The sequence below is a fragment of the Symphalangus syndactylus genome, chromosome 4 (assembly GCF_028878055.3).
Source record: "Symphalangus syndactylus isolate Jambi chromosome 4, NHGRI_mSymSyn1-v2.1_pri, whole genome shotgun sequence".
NCBI lineage: Eukaryota > Metazoa > Chordata > Mammalia > Primates > Hylobatidae > Symphalangus > Symphalangus syndactylus.
The window spans coordinates 90,890,944-90,912,699 of record NC_072426.2 but is presented as its reverse complement, the minus strand read 5'-3'; the positions used below and the strand labels follow the sequence as shown (position 1 = coordinate 90,912,699).

The following is a 21,756-nucleotide window of genomic DNA, read 5'->3' as shown; positions in this document are numbered from 1 at the left end:
TGCTGTGCAGAAGCTCTTTAGTTTAATGAGATCCCGTTTGTCAATTTTTGCTTTTGTTGAAACTGCTTTCAGTTTTTTTTATCATGAAATCTGTGCCTGTCCCTATGTCCTTAATGGTATTGCCTCGATTTTCTTCTAGGGTTTTTATAGTTTTGCATTTTACATTTAAGTTTTTAATCCTTCTTGAGTTAATTTTGTATAAGGCGTCAGGAAGGAGAACAGTTTTGATTTTCTGCATATGGCTAGCCAGTTCTTCCAGCACCATTTATTAAATAGGGAATCCTTTCCCTGTTGCTTGTTTTTGTCAGGTTTGTCAAAGGTTACATAGTTGTAGGTGTGTGGTCTTATTTCTGAGTTTTCTGTTCTGTTCCACTGGTCTATGTGTCTGTTTTTGTGCTAGTACCATGCTGTTTTTTTTAGTGTTGCCTTGTAGCATAGTTTGAAGTCAGGTAGTGTGATCCTTCCAGCTTCGTTCTTTTTGGTTAGGATTGTCTGGGATATGTGGGCTCTTTTTTGATTTCATATGTATTTTAAAATATTTTTTTCTAATTCTTAAGAATGTCAACAATAGTTTAATGGAAATAGCATTGAATCTATAAACTGTTTTGGGCATTAAAACATTATAAATGTTTTGGGAATTATGGCCATTTTAATGATACTGATTCTTCCTATCCATGAGCATGGCACGTTTTTCCATTTGTTTGTGTCCTCTCTTATTTCCTTGAGCAGTGGTTTGTAGTTCTTGAAGAGGTCCTTCACTTCCCTTGTTAGCTGCATTCCTAGGTATTTTATTCTCTTTGTAGCAATTGTTAATGCGAGTTCATTCATGGTTTGGCTCTCTGCTTGCCTATTGTTGGTGTATAGGAATGCTAGGGATTTTTGCACATTGATTTTGTATCCTGAGACTTTGCTGAAGTTGCTTATCAGCTTAAGAAGCTTTTGGGCTGAGACAATGGGTTTTTCTAGATATAGGATCATATAATCTGCAAACAAAGATAATTTGACTTCCTCTCTTTGTATTCGAATATGCTTTATTTCTTTCTCTTGCCTGACTGCCCTGGCCAGAACTTCCAATACTACGTTGAAAAGGAGTGGTGAGAGAGGGCATCCTTGTCTTGTGCCAGTTTTCAAGGGGGATGCTTCCAGCTTTCACCCATTCAGTATGATATTGGCTGTGTGTTTGTCATATATGGCTCTTATTATTTTGAGGTGTGTTCCTTTGGTACCTAGTTTATTGAGAGTTTTAAACATAAAGCAATGGTGAATTTTATCGAAGGACTTTTCTATGTCTCTTGAGATAATAATGTGGTTTTTGTCTTTAGTTATATTTATGTGATGAATTACATTTATTGATTAGCGTATGTTGAACCAACCTTGCATCCCAGGGATGAAGCCAACTTGTGATGGATAAGCTTTTTGATGTGCTGCTGGATTTGGTTTGCCATTATTTTACTGAGGATGCTTGCATCAAAAAATATGGATTTCTTCATGGATTTCCATGTTATCCTTGTGAAGAAGCCATGCTAATCTTCTCTGTATCATATCCCATTTTAGTGTATGTGCTGCCAAAGCAAGCATGATAATTCATATTACTAATTTTAATGAGGATTCCTTGGTGTTTTTTTCTAAATTTTGGTACAGAATATACTACTGAGAGTTGATTTTGAAAAAATAGTATTTCTTTCTTGTGGTATATTACTTTTTTTCTTTTTTGAGACAGAGTCTTGCTCTGTCACCCAGGCTGGAGTGCAGTGGCATGATCTTGGCTCACTGCAAATTCCACCTCCCAGGTTCAAGTGATTCTCCTGCCTCAGCTTCCCAAGTAGCTGGGACTAAGGCATATGCCACCATGCCTGGCTAATTTTTGTATTTTTATTAGAGACGTGGTTTCGCCATGTTGGCCAAGCTGGTCTCGAACTCCTGACCTCAAGTGATCCATCTGCCTCGGCCTCTCAAAGTGCTCAGATTACAGGCATGAGCCACTATGCCTGGCCAGTGGATTACTTTTTAATAGCATTTATATTCTTTTTTGAAATGTTATATTTTTTGTGATATCAAATAAGTGTAATTATGTCTCCAGGAATGACTTTTCCTTTCTTTTGTAAACTTTCTATGATATCATTTTCTAATTACAATGAGAACAAATAAATAAAATTAGGAAAAACCTGACCATAATTACTAGATAATTTCATATTTGTTATTTAATGACATATCAATTTGTATCGTGACAAAAACCTTTCTGTTAGTACCCACCCTATTTGTGAAGTCATTATTAAGAGTTAGTGAATACACACTAAAGTTTATTTACAGTGGTCAATGAGACTTTTTAAATCAAATGTTTGGGCTTCAGAATTATTAAAGGAAAATTTATTTATTATAATTAAGATAAAATAAAACTTTAAATGGATGCATCAGAGTTTGGAGAGTTTAGTCAGTAAAATGTTATAAGAAAATCACCGTAAGTTGAAATGTGCTTCTTAGATATAACAGAAAATAGTTATTATTTCTAAGATAACTGGTAATTTTCCATATGAACTTATTTCCTCTCTGACATGTATATCATTAAGGTAACTACTTTAATCTAAAGAAAGTTAAACTAAAATTCAGAGTGATGACATATGAATTAGATGTTCAGCCAATTTTCTTTCTTAGAAGAAAAATTTAGAAGGCAAAATATTGGTTCATCCAATATACCCAAGGTTTATGTAGCAATTGCGTTTTGCAGATTAGGGAGAAAAATGGTCATAAATCATGAATCAATACTCATGACTTTCTTTCACAATATTCAAAAGAGTAAACAAAGCAACAAGAAGTATGATATATGAAGACTGAATTATATATTATATACAATCACCACTATTCATGGACTCTGTATTTGCAAATTCATCTTCTTACTAAAATGTATTTCTAACTCTATCCCTGAAATCAATACTCTCAGGCTTCCCAAATCTCCTTCATTCATGGACATATAAGAGGATTGGGGAAACTGGGCAGGAGGACTAGGGGAGAGAAAGTGGGAAAGGAAGAGAGAGGGAGAGAAAGACAGTAAGAGGCAGGGAGAGAAATGGGGACAGAAAGAGAGAATGAATGAGAATGAGAGAAGGCAAAGCAGATGTTCTGGTTCCTTTTCTATTCCCACTTCTTGGTTCTAGTTCCTATGGAGGTCTATAATACATGCTAGTCCCTTGAGTTCCGTTATACACCCTGCCATTCTTGCAATACATGTCATTTTTTTTTTTTTATTAGGCTAGGTGTACTTTCATTACTTGTAAGCAATATGCTCTCATAACAGATGAAAAACAATAAATCTCCAAGGTTTCTAAAAGATAACTTTATTTAACTTCAAATTTTCAAGTTCTTCTTCAGTTTTATTGGTTTCCAACGTGGCTATTGAGAAGTTTCGTGTATAGGTAGGAAATTCTTTTTTCTGTGATTGCTTTGGAAGAGTTTTATTTTTCTATAGATTTATTGTAATAGATCCATTCACCTATTTATTTTTATGTGCTTATTTTCATTTATTCCACTTAGTACTCTTGGAATTCTGAATTGGTGACTTCATTAATGATAATTTTCATTCATTTTATTTTCAAATAGTTGTATCTAGGCTATTCTATCTATATTCTCCTTCTAAAAATCAAATTAAAACTGAATTTGTCATCCTTTCATTTATATATCCTCATTTCTATTTCATATTCATAAGCTTTTCTCTTTGTTGGATTGTCAGTAGTTTCTTCACTCTTCTGAATTTCTAGTTTCTTTTTCTCAGAATTTAGTCTGCTGCAAAAATATTGAGTCTATAATTAAACCTTTAAGCTCTTTTCTTATTCAAGTGTATATTTCTTTGACAAATGTACATTTTTCAAAGTTGCTAGTGTCTTGTTAATTACTTATAATTGTGTTTTTATATATATTAAACATAATTGTTTTATTATATATTTTATAGTTGACTATACCAATTTTTTAAGATTTTGCAGGCTCAATTCAGCAAGATGTTATTTTTGCTGATTCTTCCCCATGGTGACATGTTTCCCCAGAGGGCTTGGGTTTTTTCTTCTTCTTTTGTTTTATGTTTAGCTCATTTCCATTGGCACTTACTGAAATTCAAAGAGGGCCTGGGTCTAAAGTCTGTGCTTCCATACAGGTTTTGTTTGGGTTTCTGTCAGGTTCATTGAGTCATTACGATTTTGGACTTAGATGTTTTTTCCTCACTTACCCACAGCTAAGGATTGAATAAGTATTTTTCAAGTGTTTCAGTCTGATAGAAGATGTGCAATTTAAAATGCTACTCTGCATAGACCTAGCACATTTGTCTGCTGTCCTTCTGTGCATATTATAAGCTGGTTAAACCATGACTTATTAGAAAATATCAGGAGAGCTAGTCACAGCATAAGAGTTACTCACTTCTCCAAACTCAAACTCTATTTCCTGACATTGAGGCATTTTTCTCTCCATATTTGGACTTCTATGTATATATGTAGATATTGAAACATAGATTTATATAAATATTTTTTCTGTTTCACAAATAATTTTTTTTTTTTTTTTTTTTTTTTTTGGTGATAGAGTCTCGCTCTGCTGCCCAGACTGGAGTGCAGTGGCACGATCTCGGCTCACTGCAAGCTCCAGCTCCCGGGTTTACGCCATTCTCCTGCCTCAACCTCCTGAGTAGCTGGGACCACAGGCGCCCACCACCATGCCTAATTTTTTTGTATTTTTAGTAGAGACATGGTTTCACTGTGTTAGTCAGGATGGTCTCGATCTCCTGACTTCATGATTTGCCTGCCTTGGCCTCCCAAAGTGCTGAGATTACAAGTGTGAGCCACCACGCCTGGCCCACAAAGAATTTTTATATGCTCTCTAGTGGGAATATTTCTCTGGATATCTATTAACCAATATTTCCAGAAACAGAAACATAATTTGATATTAAGAATAAATTATCTTATGCATGAGGAAATTATTAAACCCACCACATTTGCTCTTCATGTAGCTGTGATTAAAATATATATATAGAAGTTGACTGGCACACAATAAACAAATGTATATATATAACATATACATTTAAAAATATATTTATTTAATTGAAATTAAAATATTTAATATAAACATGGCTGACGGAATAGATTTAATTATATATAATAAGTATACATATAATATGAATATAATAATTACATATTACATATATATAATTAAATATATTCCATGGGCCCAAGAATACAAATAAAATGTTATCAAAGTATTTATGATGTTGGATTTAATTCTAAAATTAAACCTCTTTTTATAAGTTCCTAAAATTCATCAGAGTATAGATAGGTAGATATATCTGTATATCTATATATACTTCTTTAAACATTTAAATAGTAATAAATCCATGAAATCATAGAAAATATAATGTAGCATCAGCAAATATAAAAAATAGGAAAATTCCTGGAAAACGGAATTATATAATTTTATTTGTTGGAAAAAATGACAACCAAAAATGCAAGTATATTAAGAGCATTTTGAAAGTTGAGTTATATAATAATCTATCATAATTATAATTGGGTTTTATATTTCTTCCTTCAATTATGTTAGTATTTTCTTCAGATATTTTGGGGCTCTGTGGTTCAGTGTGTATATGTTTATAATTGCTATATCTTATTAATAGATTGACCCTTTTATCATAACAAAATGTTTTTCTTTGTCTATAGTAACTTTTGTTCTTAAAGTATATTTTACCTAATATTAACGTTGCTACTTTTAGATCTCTTTGAGTACTTTTTGCATGGAAATCTGTTTCCGTCTTTGATTTTCAACGTATCAGTGTCTTTTAAAATGAGTCTCTTATAGACAGTATATAGTTGGATCATGTTTCTTACATCCATTCCACCAATATGGGCCTTTTAATTAAAAAGTTTAATCAATTTATATTTAATGTAATTACTGATAATGATGGGCTCACTTCTGCTCTTTTGCTATTTTTCTTTTATATATCTTATAAATGTTGGATTACAAATACTTTGCTGCTTTCTATAGTATTAAACAGATATTTTACTTTATAACATTTTATTACAGTCTTTTTTTCATAAATACACATACACATATGTATATGTGCATATATATATATGTGTGTGTGTGTATGTAATTTTCTTAGTGGTTGCCCTTTAGACAACATCTTAATTTATAGCAATCTAGTTTAAATTAATACTAATAATTTTCATAATATAAAATATTGTGCTCCTATGTATTTTTGTCCTCCTCCACCTTTATGCTGTATGGTCACAGATTATGCCTTTGTTCATTGTGTGCCAATCAACTTCAATTTATAATTATTGCTTTAAACAAATTTTAAAATATCAGGTGGAAAATGAGTTACAAACAAAAAATACCTTTAGAGTATAAATGTACAAAAAGTACTTTTTGTATTTGAAATCCAAAGTATATAATTACTTTCACCAGTAATCTTGGATAAAAACAATATAAGAAAATACAATTACAGGCCTATTTTGCTAATGATCATATATGCAAAAATCTTAAACAGTGGTAAATAAAATTCATTCAATATAGAATAGAGAAATATCTACTGACACAAAGGAATTCAATAAATGACCATACTCATAGTACAATTCTATGGGGAGAAATAATCTAGTTAACAAATTTTATTGGGAAAATTTTCCAGTCATATTATTTTCACTCACAGCATTTAAAAAAAATTAAAGAAATGGCCAATAGGCATAAAAAGAAATTTCATATAAAACATTAATATATCCAAATATGCTCTATGGTCAATTTTATTAGTTACCAGTAATAAATAAAAGTGAGATACTAAGCCCATCAACAGATGAAACAGTCCTTCTCCTGGCCAAAGGGACCCCAGGGAAACCTTGAAAACTGAGCTCCTATCCATGACAGGCTGTGAAGTCAGACTGCCTCCTTATACCCTCTCTGTCATTAACTGCCATTAGGCTTTCTTCCTTAAGGACTAAACGAAAACCAGCCCTTTCAAAAGACTCCACCACTCCTATTAACCAACCATCTGACACTGCTTCTCCTTTGTTTTCTGATAAGAGATCACTGACCATGGAATGGTTCTGGCCAGCCTACTGAGAGTATGCAGCGAGGGTTTTCACATCCTCTACATTACCTTTTGACATCAGAGGGGGAATACTCCACCCTTGGATCATGCTAATGCTGCCATTGTTTGTACATGGGACCCATGAAGAGGCATGGAGCCAATTACAAATGTGCATGTTTCTCCTCTCATAAATATTCATGACTCTTCCTGTAGCTTATTCAATATGTATATTCAGTCACCCTGCTCAGCTTAAATTTCTTTTCCCTTTGATCCTACCTCCAACTGTCTTGTTTCTGACTTCTGGCCAAAGGTTATGCTTCCTAGCCTGTCAGAATGGCCACCCTGCAGGCTTCAACAATTTATGAGAAATAAAGTTCTCCTTTCTAAATTTATTAACATCATAATTCTTCAGATGACACCAGGTAAATGTAAAAAAAGATGTGTGTGTATTTTCCCATCAGGTTGGAAAAAGATATAAAATAACATGGTGCCAGTTAGTGTGGATATCAATGGATACTCCCATACATAGTTGGTAGGAGTGTAAATTATATTCACTTTATGTGTATGAAGAATGAAATCATGATAACATGAAAGTATATACAGCCAGTCCTCTTTATTCATGAGTTCTGTTTCCATGGAGTCAACCAATCACACATTGAAGAAATTTGGAAAAAATTAAAAATTACATCTGTTCTGAACATGTACAGACTTGTCATTGTTTCCTAAATATTATAGTGCAAGCTATTTACATAGCACTTACATTATAGTAAATATTATAAGTAATCTAGAAATGATGAAGTGTACAGGAGAATGTGTATAGGTTACATGCAAATACTACATCATTTTATACCAGAAACTTGAGCATTCATTCATGAATTTTGGTATCTGTATGAGGTCCCGAAATGATTCTTCATGGATACAGAGAGAAAACTGTATGTCCATATGTGAAATCATGATAACATGAAAGTGTATATAGCCAGTCTTATTTATTCATGAGTTCTGTTTCCATGGAGTCAACCAATCACACAAGTATATATATATAAATAATGTATATATGAGATATGAACATACAAATGGTATGAAAAATGTTTGACAAAATACGTATTTCATGCAGACACACATGCACCTTATGCCACACAATGTAAATGTAAAGTAAGGTTTACTGGGGAAAGCTGATAGGCGGAGGGTCCCAAAGGGCAGTGTATCTAGTTCTGTCATTGATGTCTCATGGGCAGGGACCTAGGAGAGGCAACTTGTCCCCTAAACCTCTCTATTTCTTAAAAAGTTGAAAGGAGTTGCTTGATACATCTAGTCAAATAACAGAACACAATGAAAGTTTCCCAGTGAATAACTTGTCTCATTACAAACAGGCAATTTCTGGAGCTCATTGGTTGATGTAAACATCAACTTTTGGGGCTGGCCAAGAGCTGCTGAGCTGAATAAACACCATGAAGATGGTGGAAACAAGCCTCCAGGGCTACTCAGATCTATCTCTACTCACACCAAGTGAAAACAGGCATTTTTGGAGAAAAGTGAGGGATAACTTGTGTGGAAGTATTTGAAAATGAACTTTCACTTGATACATTGTGTATTCTCTGTGGTTGAATTTGTTTACCAGAAGAAAGAAATCAATCTGTCACTGTGTTGTTCCAAATTAATGCAAAATAAGACATTGCTCTTGCCTTAGAGTGGTGGGAGTGATGAAAGCATGCCGTTCTTTCTAATGAGAAATGGCATGAGTTTAAATGTGTTCTAAATTTCTGGATAAATAAGCAATGTTTACATCTGAGGAAATGCATAAAAAATAAATAAAACACTTTTCTCTGGGTACAATACATGGGCTTTTTGGTGCTGTCAGCTAAAATTTAGCAAAAATCCTACAAAACCCCAGTTTAGTTCTTAAGAGTGCAATCATAGTCATTGTGTTAATAGGCCAGGCCTCTTGTAGCTGTTTTGTCCTACAAATAAATTTATGCTGTATTTTTGACTTCTTGCCAATGGAAACTCATAGCAGCTGGGAGAAGATGACAGAAAATAGCCCCTAAGCAGATAAGCAAGCCAATGCTTTTTTCCATCTGACCACAAACACTTGACAGAAGCGTTTATTAAATCTGGCAGGATGTAAAGCCTTTACTGGCTTTTATTGAAAGTTGCATGTAAAGTGAAATATTTGGAAACACAGATCCGTTTTTTCATACCTGTGGTTCAACAAACTAGGCACCTCCTGTTGTGTTCCTGCCACATTAGTATCCTGGTGAAGAAAAGCAATTTTTTTCTAACTTTTATCTTCTGAAAGAGAATCTAATTAATTTGTGATTGCAGCATTCATTTTACAGATATATTATGTGTGTTGCTTCATGAGCTCAGCAGTTGTGACAATGGACCTGCCATCCTGCTCAGTAATTAGAGCATCTCAGGAATACAAGGCCCAACAAAAACCCCGTAACAAGTACTGTTTTGCTGGAAATATTCAGACAAATAAATTATTCCCCAATCTTTACCTGGATCTCTGATCACAGTGTCAACTTCTTGTCCCCTTGTGTCTACTGTGCTCTTTTTTTTTTCCTTTTACAGATGTTGATTTGCAAATAAACCATTTATAAAAGAGAGGGGGACAGAAAAACTGTGTACTGGAGCAAGTGCGAGAGAGTGTCCCTTAATGATTCCATTTGCTGAAGCTCAAGCTTTGAAAATAACAATTACATAACAGATGGGACATGGTTGATTGTTGAAAAACTGACACTTAACCTATTTCACCAATTAAGTGGTTTAGCAATAAACAAAAATAGTAATGATGTGCTGTGGTAAATGCTATTGCTAATTGCTCTACTCTAATTACCCAGATAGAGCTACAATAAATAATTTGGTGTCTTTATTTTTTTCTGAAACTTTTCCAGCTGCCTTCCCTCTAGAAACTGGCTTCTCCCTCATTCTTATTTATAGAAGTCTTACCTATCTTCCAAGCAATAGATTCTCAAGAAAGCCAGCAGAATTCTCAATCCCTGAGATGCATTCATCGGCCTTTGGTGTCGTGTACACCCTATGACTACCATCATCACATCAGAAAATACAGCTGGGATGACTAATTCCTTATCTTTCACGAGATCTGCTGTCTATTCATCTCCACCATGCTTTCTGCTCCAGAAGGCTAACTTGTGTAAATTACAACCAGGAACTTTCATAAACTGTGCTTTCTGGAAATCTTTGATGAATTGGAAGCCATGCAGGAGATCAGAGAGAGAAAGGAGAATAAAGTCTGATTTTTTTGTTTTTTTTTGAGACAGAATCTCGCTCTGTTTCCCAGGCCGGAGTACAGTGGTCCAATCTCAGCTCACTGCAACCTCCACCTCCCAGATTGAAGCAATTTTCCTGGCCTCAGCCTACAGAGTAGCTGGAATAACAGCTACCTGCCACCACACTTGGCTAATTTTTCTATTTTTAGTAGAGACAGGGTTTTACCATGTTGGCCAGGCTGGTCTTGAACTCCTGACCTCAAGTGATTCACCCATCTCAGCCTCCCAAAGTGCTGGGATTACAGGCATGACCCACTGCACCCATACTAGATTTTTATTCCAATGATTTCCTCCATGGATTGACCATGTTCTTTAACCTCCATATCAGAGCTTCTTTCAAGCTGGTTTCCTTATAAACAACTACCTAAATGGTTATACTAACTCTTCCTTCCCTTATCTCTTCAGCATAGTGGTTTTACAATCTGGGGCTCACTAATTTCAACTGTAACTTTATTCCTTGTTATCCCACCACACTCAAATTTCTATAAATAACCCCTTTCAAAGTATTCATTCTGTATAACAAACTTCTCCCAAATTTAGTGGGAGAAGTTTTATTTTATCAAAAACTATTTTATTTTTTCTCATAATGTTTTGGGTTAGGAATTCTAGCAGAACATGGCTGGCCAATTCTTCTGCTCCATGTAGCATTGACCAGTGTTATTTGGTGACATTTAGCTAGAGGCTGAACTGGAGTGTCAAAGAAGGCTTCACTGCTATCACTGGGACATTGGTAGGGACACCTGGAAAGCTGGTCTCAGGTTCTTCCCCCTTTCATGTAGCCTCAGGACGTCTCCACCTTGTCTTCCCAGCATAGTAGTCAGACTTTTACATGATGGATCTTACATGGCTTCAGGAGATCCTCTCTTTTTGGGCTTGAGTAGAGCAAGAGGGAAGTTGCTAGTCCTTTTAAAAACCAGGCTGGTATCTGGCTGTATTCATTTTCATTGCAACATAACAAATCCCATCATATTCACAAGTCCAATCACACTCAAGGGGATGAAGTTATACCGAATTTGTACAAGAGGAGGCAGGAACCATGGGGGCCACCTTGGCAGTTTGATGATCAGTCTTCCCATGGCCCCCAATCGTTCATATCCTCCCAAAATGAGAAATACAGTCACCCACCCCCTCTAAAGATTCTCAAGAGTATTAGACCATTAGAGTGTCATCTCAACATTTCAGAACTCATCATCCAAGTGTGCTAAATCAGGTGAAGATGAAACTCCTAGATCTAATCCATTAAGTTTAGGTTCTGGGGAATATTTTCTCTCCATCTGTAGACCTGGAAACTAAAGAAACAAGTTATCTTCCCCTAATACCTCAAATATACAATTGCAAAACCAGTATAGGATACCTGTTATAGATATTCAAGTTCAAAGGGGGGAAAATGGAAAGTTAAAAGGAGTAACCAGTTCCTAGAAATTCTGTAATACAGCTGAACAAATATTGATATTTTTCTTGACTAGGCTTTAAAGATTAGGACGAAACCTCTGGGTCTTGGGCTCTGCCCTCAGGGCTATTGTTCTCATTTTCGGAGTCATCCTTCCTTTTTCATGAAAAGTAGCAAGTGTTTGAAGCTAACTAGTTTTATCAACCTGTTTGCTGCCAATAGAATTTAAATAGCCTGAAAGTCTCCTTTTGTTTCACATTCTCCTTGTCCCTTTCACTCAAGCTAGCAGTATTTCTGCTGGAAAAAAAAAAAAAAATTCTCAAGAACATTAGGTATCTTTAATGGATTTTACTGGGTTTTACTCTGCTAGGCAAAAGATACATCCACGAATCTTTCTGGTCTTTCTAAGGATTTAGCTTTTGTTTGTAGAATTGGTTGTAGCCTTCGGTTATAGAGTTATGCCTTCATTGTAGCATTTATATCTATTTTCTGTTTATTATGATGTTTTGACATATTAACCTTTCTGGCTGGGGAGAAACTTCTAGCCCCAGGGCTAGCTATTCAGAGACAGCAAAGGGCTCAGCTAGGATCATGTCTTCACTAAGCAAACTAACCAACCCAGAGCCAGGTTTCTTCTTCCTGGCCAGTACAACCCAGGAGGCAATATTCCTCTGCCTTCAACATCAGAGGGCCAGGTATCAGGCAAGTTGGGACCCCTCTTATACCCCAAAGCTTATAGCACTTATTCAAACTAGCCAGTCCTACGTTATTTACTCTTTCTCGCTTTGCCTTTCCCACAGAAACCCCAGTAGAGACCGGTGTAGACTTTCCCCTTGCTCCTGTCTTCTCCACCTGACCAAAACCTGGTGCTCCCCATGTACCCCTGCTTGGCATACAATGACCCCCTCTCTAGGACCAGTGAGTATAACACACTTATGTTTTTCTGAGCCTCTCCTGTCTCCTCTCTGGTTGCACCTAATTGACCGTCACCTAAAAGAACACAGAACATTCAGCCTTTTTAAAATGCCATCCTTTGGGCAATAATTTTCTTACTTTTTTTTTTTTTTTTACTTCTAACATTTTTGCTATCTAGAGAGCCTTAGAATTTTCAAAATGATCAAGCCCTGTTTTCTGTTTAACAATTATTTCCTCAATTTGTGACTCTCCTCTCACATTTTACCATAAGCGGCAATAAAATAAACCAGGTAGAACTTTCAACACTTTACTTGGAAATCTCCTCAGCTGTATATTTTAATTTATCACTTTTGATTTCTACTCTGAACTGCAGGACAAAATTTTACTAAGCTTTCTGAAATTATGTAAGAAGGGGCCCCATTTCCTTTACTTTCCAATAATATGCCCCTCATTTCCTTCTGAGCTCTTACTTGCAGCATGATCAGTGTCCATTTCTATCAGGAGTCTGTTCAAGGTAATTGAGAATTTCTCTCAGGCACCTGGATATTTGTCCAGCCTCTGCCCACTGCACACCTGCAAAGCTGCTGATGTACTTCAGGTATTTTGATATTAAAATCTGTATTAGTTTTCTATTGCTGTGTAACAAATTACTACAAATATAAAAGACTAAGCAACACAAATATATCTTTCAGATCTGTAGGTCAGACATCTGGGCACAGAAGGGTAGTTCTCTGCTCAGAGTATCATAAGGCTGAAATCAATGTGTTGGCCAGGCTGAGGTCTCATTTGAGGCTCAAGATCCACTTCCAAGCATAATAGGAATTTTGAGGGTGTAGGACCAAATTTCCTGTTTTCTTGTTGATTACTCTTCAAGGGCTACTTGTAATAACTAGAGCCTCACAGTTCTTTGCCACATGTTTCATACCATAAGCCTCTTGCAACTTCAAGGTTAGCAGAATTTCTCGAATGTTTTGAGTCTCTTTCATCACGAAAGACTCAGTCTCTTTTCTGACTTATCTGATTTGTTCAGGTTCCCCCAGGATATTTTCCCCACATGCAAAATATACTCACCCCTTACCAAGAGCTTAGAGGCTTATCCCCATTCTGGTATTGACTCAAAGTTCAGAATGTCATCATCCAAATTTAGGTCCAGATAAACGAGGCTCTCAGAGTACAGCTTAAAATACGTTCCTCTTGATATGAAAAAATGACATACTTTCTGTTCCCCGCATGTCAAAATTTACAATGGGGTAACAGAGATTGGATAATTATAATAGACAAATCTATTTAAAAAGGGAGAAAGGCAGTTACTGATCCATAATAATTCTAAAGCCCAGCTAGGCATAATCTGGTTACCTCTTCTCCAGGGCATAGTCCTGCTCACTGGATATGATTCTCTGTGGCTTTTGTCCCCATCCTGTGAGTAGACTCCTTATAGCGGAGTAGACCTCTCAGCTTACTTGCCCATGGTGTTCCAGGAGTATCTTCTTTTTGTTTGTTCTGTCTCTAACCCTTTCATTCTAAGTAATTTAAAAAAAAATTATTGGGCTGGGAATGGTGGCTCACGCCTGTAATCCCAGGACTTTAGGGGGCTGAGGTGGGTGGATCACCTGAGGTCAGGAGTTCAAGACCAGCTTGGCCAACATGGTAAAACACTGTCTCTACCAAAAATACAAAAATTAACCAGGCATGGTGGTGCATGCCTGTAATCCCAGCTACTCAGGAGGCTGAGGCAGGAGAGTCGCATGAACCTGGGAGGCAGAGGTTGCAGTGAGCTGAGACGAGACTGTGCCACTTCAATCCAGACTGGGTGACAGAGCAAGACTCCATCATAAAAACAGAAAAAAAATTATTGGCTTCCTTTTTGTCAAATTACACTTTACTCCCAAACCACACTCACAAATCTCTCAGACAGCATTCCCTATTCCTAGGGTCCCTGTTGCAGGAAGTCAGGGACCCTGAATGGAGGGACCGGCTGAAGCCATGGCAGAAGAATATAAATTGTGAAGATTTCATGGACATTTATTAGTTCCCCAAATTAATACTTCTATAATTTCTTACGCCTGTCTTTAATCTCTTAATTCCGTCATCTTCGTAAACTAAGGATGAATGTTGCCTCAAGACCCTGTGATGATTGCGTTAACTGCACAAATTGTTTGTACAGCATGGGTGTTTAAACAATATGAAATCTGGGCACCTCGAAAAAAGAATAGGATAACAGTGATGTTCAGGGAACAAGAGAGATAAACTTAAAGTCTGGCTGCCTGTGGACCCGGCAGGACAGAGCCATATTTCTCTTATTACTGAAAACGGGTAAGAGAAATATCACTGAATTCTTTCCACAGTAAGGAGTATTAATAATTAACAGCCTTGGGGAAAGAATGCATTCCCAGGGCGGGGGGCCTCTAAAATGGCCACTCTAGGGGTGTCTGCCTCATGCAGACGGAGATAGGGATGAAACACTCCCTAGTCTCCTGCAGCACCCCCAGGCTTGCTAGGATTAGGAAATTCCAGCCTGGTGAATTCTAGTCAGACCGGTTCTCTGCTCTTGAACCCTGACAATGCGTGCACAGCAAGACATGGAAGTTCATTAGTGATTCTAGTTTCTCCCTGACCTTCTGCCTTGTGATCTTTTGTGGCCATTGAAGCATGTGATCTCTGTGACCCACACCCTATTCGTGCACTCCCTCCTCTTTGAAAATTGCTGATAAAAACTTGCTGGTTTTACGGCTCAGGGGGCATCGGAACCTGCCGACATGTGATGTCTCTCCCAGACACCCAGCTTTAAAACTTCTCTCTTTGTACTCTTTCCCTTTATTTCTCAGACAGGTCGACACTTAGGGAAAATAGAAAAGAATCCATGATGAATTATCGGGGGCGGATTCCCCAGATACGTCCCTGTGAGGCTGATATGGAATTCTATCAATTTTCTGGGGCTGCCATGGCAAAGTACCACAAACTGGGTGGCATAGAAAACAGAAGTTTGCCTCACAGTTCTGGAGGTCAGAAACTCGAGATCAAGGTGTCAGCAGACTTAGTTCCTAACAAGAGCTGAGAGGAAGAGTCTGTTCCTTGCCTTTCCCTGGTTTCTGGTGATCTGTAGGCAACCTTTGGCTTCCTTGGCTTGTAGATGCCTCACCCCCATCATTACTCTGAAGCTCACATGGTAGTTTTCTTGTGTATTTATCTCCAAATTTCTCCTTTAATAAGGATGCTAATCAGAATGAATTGGGGCCTACCCTAATGATGTCGTTATAACTTGGTGAAGCATTTATCTCAAAATAAAGTCACATACTGAGGTACCAGGGATTAGGACATTTACATATGAATTTGGGGGGAGGAGTACAATTCAACCCATAGCAGGGACATTTTGCATAATATTCTTAGAAGCCCTCTTTTATAACTGACACCATCTTCAAGGCAGATAATATAGTTCAGATTTGTGTCCCCCTACAAATCTCAAGTCAAATTATAATACCCACTGTTGGAGATGGGGCCTGGTGGGATGTGATTGGATTATCAGGGCTGATTTCCCCGTTTGATGCTGTTCTTGTGATAGAGTTCTCATGAGATCTGGTTTTTGTTGTTGTTGTTTAAGACGGAGTCTTACTCTGTCACCCAGGCTGGAGTGCAGTCGCACTGCAGCCTCTGCTTCCTGGGTTCAAGCAATTCTCCTGCCTGAGCCTCCCGAGTAGCTGGGATTACAGGTGCCCACCACCACACCCGGCTAATTTTTGTATTTTTAGTAGAGACAGGTTTCACCATGTTGGCCAGGCTGGTCTCGAACTCCTGACCTCAGGTGATCTGTCTGCCTCGGCTTCCCAAAATACTGGGATTACAGGCATGAGCTACCATGCCTGGCTGAGTTCTGGTTGTTTAAAAGTGTGTGGCACCCCCACCTGGCTGTCCTCCTCCTGCTCTGGCCATGTAAGATGTTCCTGCTTCCTCTTTGCCTTACACCATGATTGTAGGTTTCCTGAGACCTCCCCAGCCATGTTTCCTGTACAGCCTGCAGAACCACGAGCCAATTAAACTTCTTTTCTTTATAAATTGCCCAGTCTCAGGTACTTCTTTACAGCAGCTTGAGAATGGATTAGTACAGCATATTCTTAATGTTCTTAGAAACCTGAATCTTTCTTAGGTCTTAATAAAGGTCTCTTAGCCATGCCTCTGACTTTACTTTTACCCTGAGATCAAATTTTATTGAGCTAGATTTGAACTTTGCCTTGAGGCCAATGCTCCCTTGAGAACCTTTTGCAAGTTAGGAAGACCATCCTGGGCTTTCTATATACTTTCTAAATTCTGTTGAAAAACTAAAAGTTCTTCTTTATCTCTTTTTTGTTGTATCTCTGCTCATAGGTAGCTAGAAAAAAGTGAGTTAAAACTTTCTGTATATTGCCTAGAAAAAATTTTCCATCAACTTCAGAAGCATATGACACATCTTTTATATTTTCCACGTTGCCATAGGCAATGGTGTTGCTTCTTTCACAACATAAAAATAGCCCTATTTTTTTTCTCCAGCCTCCCATAACATTGTCCTTATGTTCTTCAAGGCTTTCCCAGCAGTCTCCATAAGGCCCTTCCAACTTGCACTGAGTCTTTTTGAGTGTCTTCCAGCTCTCATTCTGCAACTTGTCTCAAAGCCAAAGTCACATAGTCTTGTTTTCCTGTTAGAACAGCATCCCATTTCCTGGTACCAAATTCTGCTCTTGTTGTTTGTTGCTGCATAGCAATCTACCCACAGAATTAGTGGATGAAAACAACTGTGATGTTATGCCTCACAATTTTATGTGTCAGGAATTAGCACAAGGTTGCCCAATTCTTCTGCCTCATGTTGCTTTACCCAGTGATATTATTCTGGGTAGTGTGTCTGGTCTGGAAAACATGCTTTGGTGGGGATTGCTGGGACCCTGGGCTAACTGACCCCTTCTTCCTTTCAGTGGATTCTCAGGACATATCTATGTGGTCTTTCCTGACGCCTAGTCTTAATTTTTATGTGGTGGCTTCAGGTTTGGATAGGCCAAGGTAGAAACTGCTAGTCATCTTAAAGGTATAATTTTGGTTTCAGTGAAAAAAGAAAAAGAAATATATTGGTTTACACAAAAGAGTCAACAGCCTACTATTTTTGTCTTGTTCCAGAACTATTTCAAAGTTCCAGTATCTATGTCATAACCTAATCTGAAATGGCCTTACTTTTCTTGATATCCCATAGAATTTAATGCTATTCCATGACATTGAGATGTATTTGGATCCTTGTAATAGATTTCATTACTATCCCAAAGCTTTACTCCTTCCTTTATCTAAGCCTTCTGTCATGTTACTTTGTTTGCCCCCACAGCAGTGAACTATCTGGAGAAGAGACCAAGATGGCTGACTAGACACAGGTAGTATGTGCCTCCAACATGGAGAAGAGCCAGAATAGTAAGTAGATACTCATATCCTGAACAAATCTTCTAAGAAAGAATGCTTGCATTCATCAGAGAAGAGATAGGAAGTGCCAAATGTAAGTAAGGATAGGGTTCAAGGCAGTTTGTCTCGTCAGGAACCAACTGAGAGCTGAGAGGAGCTCCTGGATATGGAGAAATGGTAAAAGAGAAATCTCCAAAGCTCCAAAACAGGCTTTAACAATTTGGGCTATAGGATAAACCCTTGACCCACTAGGGCATTGGGCCTGACATATGGAGCTGCCAAGTATTTACAGATGGATATTGTTCCAGGAAGGCACAATCTCTGCTCACTGTAACCTCTACCTCCTGGGTTCAAGTGATTCTTGTGCCTCGGCCTCCCGAGTAGCTGGGACAACAGGCGTGTGCTACCCCACACCTGGATAATTTTTATTTTTTTCTTCTACTTTTTTTTTTTGGTATTTTTAGTAGAGATGGGGTTTTGCCGTGTTTCCCAGGCTGGTCTCCAACTCTTGGCTCAGGCAATCTGCTTGCCTTGGCCTCGCAAACTGCTAGGATTACAGGCATGGGCTGCTGTGCTCAGCCCATCTCAACTTTTTATATAAAAGTATTTACAACCTATAATGGAGTCTAACACAGGTCTCACCTAAGATATGAAGAGATAAATGCCTTAAGTTAATATGCAGGAAATGAAAGTTTAATGATAGGAGCCATGTGTGGCTTGTAGGTTATATACATTCATGAGTGAGATAATATTAAAAGTTAGCCCTAAATAATGTTTAGAAACTTTTTATGGAAGATCATTACAAGTGTAATATAAGGCATGGAAAAAGCTGAGATAATCACAGTGCTTGGAAAGTGTAATGGAAAACCTTGTAATTTGAAGTCAAATGTCTGCTTGGCAAAGACTTTAACCTCTAGCTGCAAAGTAACTGGTACCAAACCTGCAGTTCTGTCACAAACACTATAAAATGGGAGAAAACATGAAACAACTATTTTCACGCATTGAGAAGCAGCAGTATATATTTATAATTCTTGAGAAAGAAGAAACTCAGGAGTTAAGCCTCTATTTGCCCTGTTCTCTGATTGGCTGCACTTCCCCTACTGTGGTGCAAGGTGGAGAAACCCAAGGAGAGGGAAACTTTTGCTAAGTGGAGGAGAACAATGAAGACTTAGTGCTAACATAAGTGCTAACATAAAACAAAAAAAACTTTGAGGACCAAAAGAATCAGCCAGGGACACAACTGTCTGCCAGAATATAACAACATAATGCTCTTTAAAGGAAATAGTATAATCCAGAACTTCTACAAAGTATTTCAATACTTAGCATAAAATAAATCATTAGACACACACATACAGATAGAAATGAGATGCAGAAAAAGATGCTTCATAATCAAGAAAAAAACATCAAATGAAAGGAACCAATCTCTAAGACATTCAGAAGTTAAATTTAGCAGGAAAAAAAGAAACACTTTAGAGCAACCATCATGAATATGTTATAGAACTTATAGGAAAATGTGGTCATAAAGGGTAAAAGAAAATCACAAAGAAATGAAAACTAAAATAAAAACAAACCTCTAGAGTGGAAAAATATAAAATCTGAAGTGGAATTTCATTGTATGGCACAAGAGAGAATCAGTGAACTTGGAGAGAGATCAATGTAAATAACATGTAATCTGAAGAGACATTAAGTAAATTCTAAAAATAAAACCTAAATTACCACTGGAACAATATTAAGCAGACTGACATACATGCAACTTGAGTCCCAGAAGGAAAGTGGTATTATATGACTTATATAAGAATTAAATCATAAACAATAACATATGTAGAAATCTCATATATTTAATTTTTTAGAAAAATGAATGTTGCCAATAAATAACTCATGTGTTATAGAAATAGCAAAAGAAAAATTTAAAAATGCACTAAACTGAATAAAAATACAATGTATTCAAATTTGTAGTATTTAAAGGTTACCTAATAGCTTTAAATACCTATATTAGAAAATAAAAATGTTAAAATAAAGAATATAAGTATCTGCTTTAAGAAGCTAGAAAATAAAGAGTAATTTTAATCTGATGTAGAAGGAAAGAAAAGTGACAGATAAGAGCAATTTATATAATAGGAAACAATATTGAACATTAAGAACCTAAGATTGTTTTTGTAAAGATCAATAGAGTTTTTGATAAGATCAATAAAATTTTTACCACATTGATCAAGGAAAAAGAGAACACACTAATTATCCAGATCAGGAATTAATGAGAGTATATCACTACAAAACTACAGGTATTTGAAGAAATATCCACTTTATATCAATAAATTCAACAATTTTGATTCACTGTTCAAATCTTTTGAAAACTACAATTTGCAAACATCAAAGAAATAGAGAATCTGAGTAAGCAAATTTTAAAATTTTTAAAGTTGTTTGTGTAATTTTTATGTGAGGAAAATTCTAAGATTAACTGGTGAATTTTATCAAGTATTTAAGGAAGAAATAATACCAAAGTTCTACAAATAGGTTCAGAAAATAGAAAATATGAAAATATCTCCAAATTCATTTAATGAGGCCAGTATAAAAACCGTGATATAAAACTTGACACAGATTCTACAAGAAGAAAAATATGACAACTATTCCTTATAAAGTTACATAAAAACTTGTCAAAATACGATGAAATCAAAGCCAACTTATATACATATATACTCAAATATATAGTACATATGTGTCCTCATGTGTGTAGATATACATCGCCACATGGAGTATATTCTAGAATACACACATACATACACACAAAACCAAGAGTGGTAAATTTTAGAAATGCAAAGAAAAAAATAATTCTTGAACTGAAAACGGAAAGAAACTCTCGGTCTAATTTAAGGTATCACTAAACATCTACAGATAACATAACACATTACTTCTATATTTTTTACTTTTCAAATAGTCCAATAGGCAATAAAAGGTTTTAAAAATTATAGAACATTTATAAAACAAACTAAAGCTTTATAATTTTCAGAATGCATTGTTGTAATGTAGAATATACTAAGGAACCTGCAAAACAATGTTAAAACTAATGAGGGAGCTTAGCAAGATCTCAGGGTATATGTTCAATTTCATTTATATATATGAGCCACAAACAATTGAAAATAAAATTTATAAAATAGTCATTACAATAGCATCAAAAAATTACAAAACACAGGAATAAATTTGTTGAAAAATCTTTACACTTAAACCATAAAATATTGAAGAATAAAATTAAAGAAGATCTAAATAAATGAAATAATGTAAAATGTTCTTGGATTAGGAGACTGCATATTGTTAAGATGTCATTTCTTTTCAAATTTAACAATTTGAAAGAGTTTTAAAAAGAAATTGATAAAGTTATGGTATACAGTAATGTAATAGATCAAGAGCCAAAACAATCCTGAAAATGGTGGAGACACACACTTTCTAAATTCAAGATGTAGTCTCCATTTATAGTAATCAAAGCCAAACCATATTGGGATAAGGATAGAAAACTAGATCAAAACAGCAAAATAATTCTGCATATAAATGAGCAATTGATTTTTAGAAATATACCAAGGTAATTCAATAAATAGAGAGTAGTCTTTTCAACAAATAGTGCTACAACAGCTGACTGTGATAAAAATTAAACCTTGACCCACTAACTTTATTACACAAAAGTAAGTTCAAGATAGACCATCGACTTACGC

At 36.2% G+C, this 21,756-nt stretch overlaps 1 non-coding gene across 1 annotated transcript; it reads right to left on the bottom strand.

Annotated features, from left to right (window-relative positions):
- Window positions 1–1,470: 1,470 nt before the first annotated feature.
- Window positions 1,471–1,574, bottom strand: LOC129481393 (U6 spliceosomal RNA). Its single transcript, XR_008657399.1, has one exon. It is a non-coding gene; the product is annotated as a U6 spliceosomal RNA (small nuclear RNA).
- Window positions 1,575–21,756: the final 20,182 nt, after the last annotated feature.